This window comes from Daucus carota, chromosome 2 (genome assembly GCF_001625215.2).
Source record: "Daucus carota subsp. sativus chromosome 2, DH1 v3.0, whole genome shotgun sequence".
Classification (NCBI taxonomy): Eukaryota; Viridiplantae; Streptophyta; class Magnoliopsida; order Apiales; family Apiaceae; genus Daucus; species Daucus carota.
In genome coordinates, this window is record NC_030382.2 from 37,512,733 (window position 1) to 37,520,130 (window position 7,398).

At 33.6% G+C, this 7,398-nt stretch overlaps 1 long non-coding RNA gene across 5 annotated transcripts; it reads left to right on the forward strand.

Annotated features, from left to right (window-relative positions):
* Positions 1-245: 245 nt before the first annotated feature.
* LOC108208545 (uncharacterized) lies at positions 246-2,858 on the forward strand. Of its 5 annotated transcripts, XR_010288473.1 has the most exons (5): positions 252-507; positions 761-793; positions 1,087-1,436; positions 1,723-1,867; positions 2,423-2,858. It is a non-coding gene; the product is annotated as an uncharacterized LOC108208545 (long non-coding RNA). The 5 variants fall into 5 exon arrangements; XR_010288470.1 differs by having other exon boundaries at positions 246-507; positions 761-1,436; XR_010288471.1 differs by having other exon boundaries at positions 254-793.
* Positions 2,859-7,398: the final 4,540 nt, after the last annotated feature.

The window sequence follows — 7,398 nt, forward strand, 5'->3', positions numbered from 1 at the left end:
CCTTAAAATTATTTTTGACTATCTATGGTTACACTTTGTTTTATTGTAACAGTTAGTATCATTTAATGTAACTATAGAGAAAATGAGGCATCAACCGTTACACCAAAATTGATGTTACAGTTGATCTTAAAAAAAATGTAACCAATCTTCAAAAATTTAGGCGGTTGAAAGAAAACATAGGCGGGATTGAATTTTAACTAAAACAGAGGTCGGGAAAACAAATGCCTTGTCTTAAAGCTGAAAAAACTAAATTAAAATCATTTATCCTACCTACAACTTCATCTCATCAAAGAAAACTCTCTCATGTCTCTCTCTATCTCACTAATCTTGCACCTCATCATTCACTCATCACTCTCAATCGGAACTCGCAGTCGGATTTCAATTCAAAACTCTCAATATATCAGACTTTAATGCAGTCAGAGAGAAAGGGCTTCAATTGGGGTTTGAGAAAAAGAGGCTAACTTGTTCAATTAATCTAGGGATCCAAGAATAGGGCTTCGATTTAAGGTTGATGCATCATTCTCTCTATCTATTTTGTATGGATCTCCCTCTTCTATATTCAAATGTTTTTTTCTATCGATTTGCCTATAATATTTGGGCTTAATCGAGTTGCCTATAATATGTGGGCTCAATCGATTTGAATTGAAACTGGGTCGAGACTTCAGTTCTTCGAACTAGGGTTTTAGTTTTATTGATTTTGTTTTTGTTTATGTTCTTCAACTGATTTTGTATATCTAATTTGTCTCTCTCTCTATTTTAGGTGTTCTTGAAATTAAGGTTCAATCAATTTAAGGTATATTGTAATTAAAATTAAGGGATGATTTTGTGTATGATTTTATACTTGTTTTGTATATTTTCTGTGGGTGCTGATTCATATAGTTTTATATTTTAATCTCTTTTATATTCAATTTAGTTTTTAGTTTTCAGTTTTGGCTTGAGATTGCTTGCTTTGTTTACTACTCTGTTCTTTTTAAATGTTAATTTTGGTTTCTTACTCTATTTTATTTTTAATGATTCAGTATTAATAATATTATATTTTCTTTTGTATTGTGTGTCGTGTACACTGAATAGAATGTATATGTACAGGCCTCTGTGTTTCTTAATTTAGCTTCGTATTGCTATGCTTGGGTACGTTCATATGGTTTGTTTTTAGAGGAATGGCTTGAATGCTTTCGAGTTCTGAAGTATGATATTGAAGTAGAGAATCTTCCTAAACCTGCACAAGGGAAAGAGAAGATAATTACAGAATGAATGGGCATGAATATGATTACTATCTAGTATAATGAAAATGGATAACTTCTGTTATGTCATAGTTGGTCTTTTGATGAGTATAAGGTTAAGCTTAATCCTGCGGGACCTAAATAAAGAAATGCAGTGGCATGCCAGGAGATCTAAACTTGGATTTTTCCTCACAATGTTGGCCTCGGAGTTACCAGGCAAGTTGGCCAACACCTTTTTGAGCATTTTGTTTAGTCATTGATTCGAACCATGGATCTGTGCTATCAGTTTTTTAATTGATTTTACTATTGTAGTGTAGGCTTTAATTAATTCTACAATTGTGCAACTTTTGTTAACATATCTAGTACCCGATATTATATACTTAAATAAGTCAGGGCTACTGGAATTCCTTACACATTTGCTCCTTGTATTGCGGTATGCTTGGATCAAATCTTTGCTACAAAGTGATATACTCTGTTCAGTTTCTAATAGCTTCTTTTACAGGTTTGCAGTGATCCAAGATGGGGCGGTTGTTATGAAATCTATACGAAGATCATAAGTTTGTTCAAGAAATGACTGAAATTATACCTGGTTTATAGGGCGACATGCCAACCAACTCTCGCAAGGGCGTACCTTTTGTCGCTGACCAGTAAGATACTATACCTTGCTACAGACGTCTTTATCATATTACCTCTGTGTTCACAACTAAGGTTTTATAACTGATTATTGTAATGCTAGGTTATTGTGATATCATTAAAACCTCTCAATACTCTGCTTTAATAAAAATTAAATCCATAGACAATCCTTTAGCATTCTATTTTCTTTCACTTGGGAAGCTAGGATCACATTAGCATAACTTATTTTTAAGTTACCAAATAAAATTCAACTATTAGATTGCCATATAGCTTGGATCACATAGCAATATAATTTGATAATATTTCTCTGGTGTAAAGTTGTTCCCTGAACAATTGTTTGCTATATGGTAAAAGAAATTATATTTCCCCTTTGCTTAATTGGGAAAGGTAGTGAAACATTTTTGAAGTGCTATTCGAGATTATGAAGTAGAAATACATTAATTACTGTGCTAACCAGTCAAGTTTTAGATGCTCATACATCTCAATTTTTTTGTTATTCATCTCAACATAATTTAACTTTAACTTGTGTGTTTTCGCCAAGTGAGCTGCTGAATTATCATTCTTAGCAGGCCGGTGCAGGTGCTGCTAATGTTGACCCTCTATATTCACTATATTCTTCGGATTTGGCAGAGCATAATCCAGATTTGAAGATTAATCTTGATGAGTCCGACAAGTATACAGAAGGGGAAACAAGCAGAAGCATAGTCATTCGAGTCATCAGTAGTAATACTTGTCGCAATTTAACTCTCTTTTGGTTTTTAATTGTACCTGGCCAGTAATTGGTTGATAGGGTTGGATCTTTGTTTTGGTTATTGGATTGTGTTTGTTGCTGAATGTTTGGTAAAGTTTGAAATAGGGAAGTGCTATTCTCAAATGTTATATTGCTTTTTTTTTGCCCATAAAGTGTTGGCAAAGAGTGTAGCTATTGATGTAAATGATTCATATTTCTTTGTTGGTAAATATCTAAAATTTGTTACTATAACTAATAGATTGTTTCCATTGAAACTTAGTTTTTCAAAATTCAGTGTCACAGTAGCCTAAATGGTGTTACTATAGGCCTTATGGTTACACCAAAGGTGATGTAAGAAATATCGCAGTGTTGTTACTATAGGTCTACAGTTACAGCTTTTTTTATTGTTACCAAAACATCAAAAGTGTAGGCATAGATGTTCTATGGTTACACTTTTTCACGTGTTACTGAAAAATGAAAAAGTGTTACCCTAGACCCCTATGGTAGCACCGATTTTAGTTACGATCCTATTTGATGAAAAAGTGTTACCATAGCCATTTTTTTCACTTTCAGCAACACTTTCTGGCCTTTATTCACACTTTTTTGGCTGTTACAATAGGCCACATATGGTGTAGTGATATATCCGCTAGAATCAGATGTATTATAAAATTTGGACTTGTAACTGGGCTTCTATTAATTAATTACGAAATTAATTAGCATTTAAGAGCCTCAGGCCCTATTTAACTGGGCTTTAGTGTTCTTGGGCTTTAGTGTTCTTGGGCTTTTAATATTAATTAGTTAAAAGTGTTGCCATACTACCTAAATCCATGAATTTTAGTAGTCATACAATTATATTTATATCTTTAAAAATAAAATATTGGATAGAAATATAATGGAATCAAGTCTTTCAAAGTGTTTTAATTTAATTATGTATTTGGTAATAATTTTAAATTACAGTATTTAGCTATAATATGTGTTCACTTTTGGCTAATATTCATGGGACAAAGGAACATAGGGAGTACTATGTTTACTTCTCTTTATGTCTTTACAATTAGTAGGGTTATGATTGTTTCTTCTGTTTATGGATCGGCATCTTTTTCTAGATTTGAGTAATCCTAAGAAAGATATTGTCTGGCATGGTAATTAAATGTATGATGAATACAAATGAAACTATAGTGATTAGTAGAATGATTTTCCAAATTCACCGCATCCTTTCTAAGTACAGTAAAAACTCCAGATTCTGCGGATATGGATTAAGGAGAAGATTATACACAAATCCTATCTTCAGCCCCACGTTGATGATATTGATCTTCTCGTTAAATATCCACCTCTAGATGACAGAGCTCTAAATTCTCGAGCAAGAGAGATTGATGGCATGTGATTGAAGAAAATGACATGTCAGTATTGAGCTGTATCCTGTTTTATTACTTTCAGAATGTATTTGTTGTCAAAAGGTTTAATACTAGGCTTAATGACCTTTTAGCCCTCAAAGTTTGGAGGGTTGCACCAATGCTGCCTCGATGTTTTAACTCGGCCGATTCAACCCTTTAAGTTTCACAAATGTACCTTTTAACCCATATGCCGGTATGATTGAAAAAAAGTTAAAATCGGAGGGTAAAGTAGACAAATCCTAATATTGGTAAAGTTGAGGCATAAGGATTAAAATGTACAACCCTCCAAACTTTGAGGGCTAAAAGATCATTAAGCCTTTAATATATTGTTCGGCTACTCATGGGCATAAAGATTTCATAAAGAATGTGCCAGATATAGTTTCATACTTGATAGGACGATGTTTGGCTCCCATTCTATCAGGCCGTCAGGGTGGTGCCTTCTGGATCTACAATTGCACCCGTTGATCATAGATTTTTGCAGAGAGTTAGTAGTTTAATTCATTGTCTTTTAATACTTTGTTATGATAATCTAAAGTGGCACTACTGTAAGACACCAAATGGCAAGATAGAGTTGCGCCGTGTGGGGCATTAACAAGATGCCATGTGGTGCCACTTTGGCATGTCATGTTGGCGACACGTGTATGAGGGCCACATAAGCTAGTGACACGTCATTTAGTGACTAATTATTAATTAATAATAAAATGGGTCCATACAATAAATTACCTACCAATATATGATGTGTAGGTAAAGAGTATTTCTCCACCATCTTTTACCTACCAATCTCTACCAATAATATATTGGTAGGTAATTCTCTTTAGCCACCAATATTGCATTTTTACCTACATTTCCAATTGGTAGGTAAAACCCAAATTTCTTGTAGATCATCTACCTCTATCTCCTTGCTTTCTTTATCTCTCTCTTACTCTTTATCCTCGCTCTCTTCTCCTTCTCCCTATATCTTGTTGTCTCTCTCTGCGCCCTCTCCTCTTTCTCTCGGACTTTCAATTAATAAGATGAATTTTTGATTAGGGTTTCAGATTTTGGGTAAATCAAAGATTGAATCAAAAAATTGATGAGATTGATTGTTGGTTGCAGTGATTGTTGATTTTGATTTTGTAGTTGCTTAGGCGGAGGAGACAGAAAAGGAAAATCAAGAAAGAAAGATGGACTGTAAGTATTAGCTCGTACTTGTTTTGAGTTGTTTTCTTGTTTGTTTTAGTTGGTTGTTTTTGAGTTGATTTCTAGTTTGTTGTTTTAGTTGATTTTTTGGTTGCAATGCTTGTTGATTTTGATTTTTTGATTGTTTTTGTGATATTAGTATTGGCCTCATAGGGGCACTCATTTTTATGTCTTTGCCATCAGTTACAACTTATTATTCAAATAAATATAATTTTCAACATATTTTTTCAAATTTGCATTTGTGGTTGCTTAAATGGTTGTCATTAGTTACAGATATGGTTGCTATAGATATGGTTGCAAATGCAACATTTGTATCTTTGCAAATATTTTTTGAAAGATAATATTTTTACAATTTGTCATGAGAAATGACAGTATTTTTACTAAAATTCATTTAGACTTGAGTATTTATGAAAAATAATAGTGATAAATCTTCGTCAACTCTCCTATCATTCCCAGAGGACTACAATCATAACAGGAGGAAAAGAAGTCCGGAAATAGCAATGAGCAATTTACCAGATGATCTATGGTTCCAGATCTTCCTCCACCTTCCGGTGAAGGATCTACTTGCATCCAAGTGTGTTTGCAAATCCTGGCTGGCCAACATTTCAAGCCGTCGTTTCGTCACATATCATCTCCGTCGCTCAATCTCAAGTGGGGAGGATAATGAAACTCTCATCGTTCATCATTCAGTAAATCGAGCACGACATGGCTGGGGCCCTTTTTCACTCACCCACCTCACTTCAGGCGACGTTTTAGAACAACTCGACTCTCCTTACGAAGGTTACTATTCTTCTGGTTACTATTCTTCTGGACCAATATCTTGCTGGATATATTTATTATACTAATGCAACTATTTTATTATAAAATATGGTATTAGTCCTTAATCTCAATTTTGTATAGTAATGTAATTAGTTAATAGTGTTGCCATACTACCTGAATCCATGAATTTTATTATTCACACAATTATATTTTTATCTTTAAAAATAAAATATTGGATAGAACATATAATAGAATCAAGCCTTTCTAAGTGTTTTAATTTAATTATGTATTTGGTAGTAATTTTAAAATACAGTATTTAGCCATAATACGTGTTCACTTTTGGCTAATATTTATGGGACAAAGGAACATAGGGAGAACTATGTTTACTTCTCTTTATGTCTTTACAATTAGTAGGGTTATGATTGTTTCTTCTGTTTATGGATCGGCATCTTTTTCTAGATTTGAGTAATCCTAAGAAAGATATTGTCTGGCATCGTAATGAAATGTATGATGAATACAAATGAAACTACATTATAGTGATTAGTAGAATGATTTTCCAAATTCACCGGATCCTTTCTAAGTACAGTAAAAACTCCAGATTATGCGGATATGGATTAAGGAGAAGATTATACACAAATCCTATCTTCAGCCCCACGTTGATGATATTGATCTTCTCGTTAAATATCCACCTCTAGATGACAGAGCTCTAAATTCTCGAGCAAGAGAGATTGATGGCATGCGATTGAAGAAAATGACAGGTCAGAAATCTTTATTGAGCTGTATCCTTTTTTATTACTTTCAGAATGTATTTGTTGTCAAAAGGTTTGAAAGAAATTTCACGGAGCACATCTTCTAAAAACAATGTATGATGGCCATATTATAATGATTTTTTTATTATACATGATAGATAACAATAATGAAAAAGGGTGAAAAAAAGTATTGTGTATTAGGTTCTCCCACTCCAACAAAAATAGAATCAAACAATACTGATTAATACTAGGCTTAATGACCTTTTAGCACTCAAAGTTTGGAGGGTTGCACCGATGCGCCCTCGATGTTTCAACTCGGCCGATTCAACCCTTCAACTTTCACAAATGTACCTTTTAACCCATATGCCGGTATGATTGAAAAAAAACGGTAAAATCGGAAGGTAAAGTAGACAAATCCTAATATTGGTAAAGTTGGGGCATAAGGGTTAAAAGGTACAACCCTCCAAACTTTAAGGGCTAAAAGATCATTAAGCCTTTAATATATTGTTCGGCTACTCATGCGCATAAAGATTTCATAAAGAATGTGCTAGATATAGTTTCATACTTGATAGGATGATGTTTGGCTCCCATGCTATCAGGCCGTCGGGGTGGTGCATTCTGGACCTACAATTGCACCCGTTGATCGTAGACTTTTGCAGAGAGTTAGTAGTTTAATTCATTGTCTTTTAATACTTTGTTATGATAATCTTATTCATGCGTACAATTGGAGATAAGTT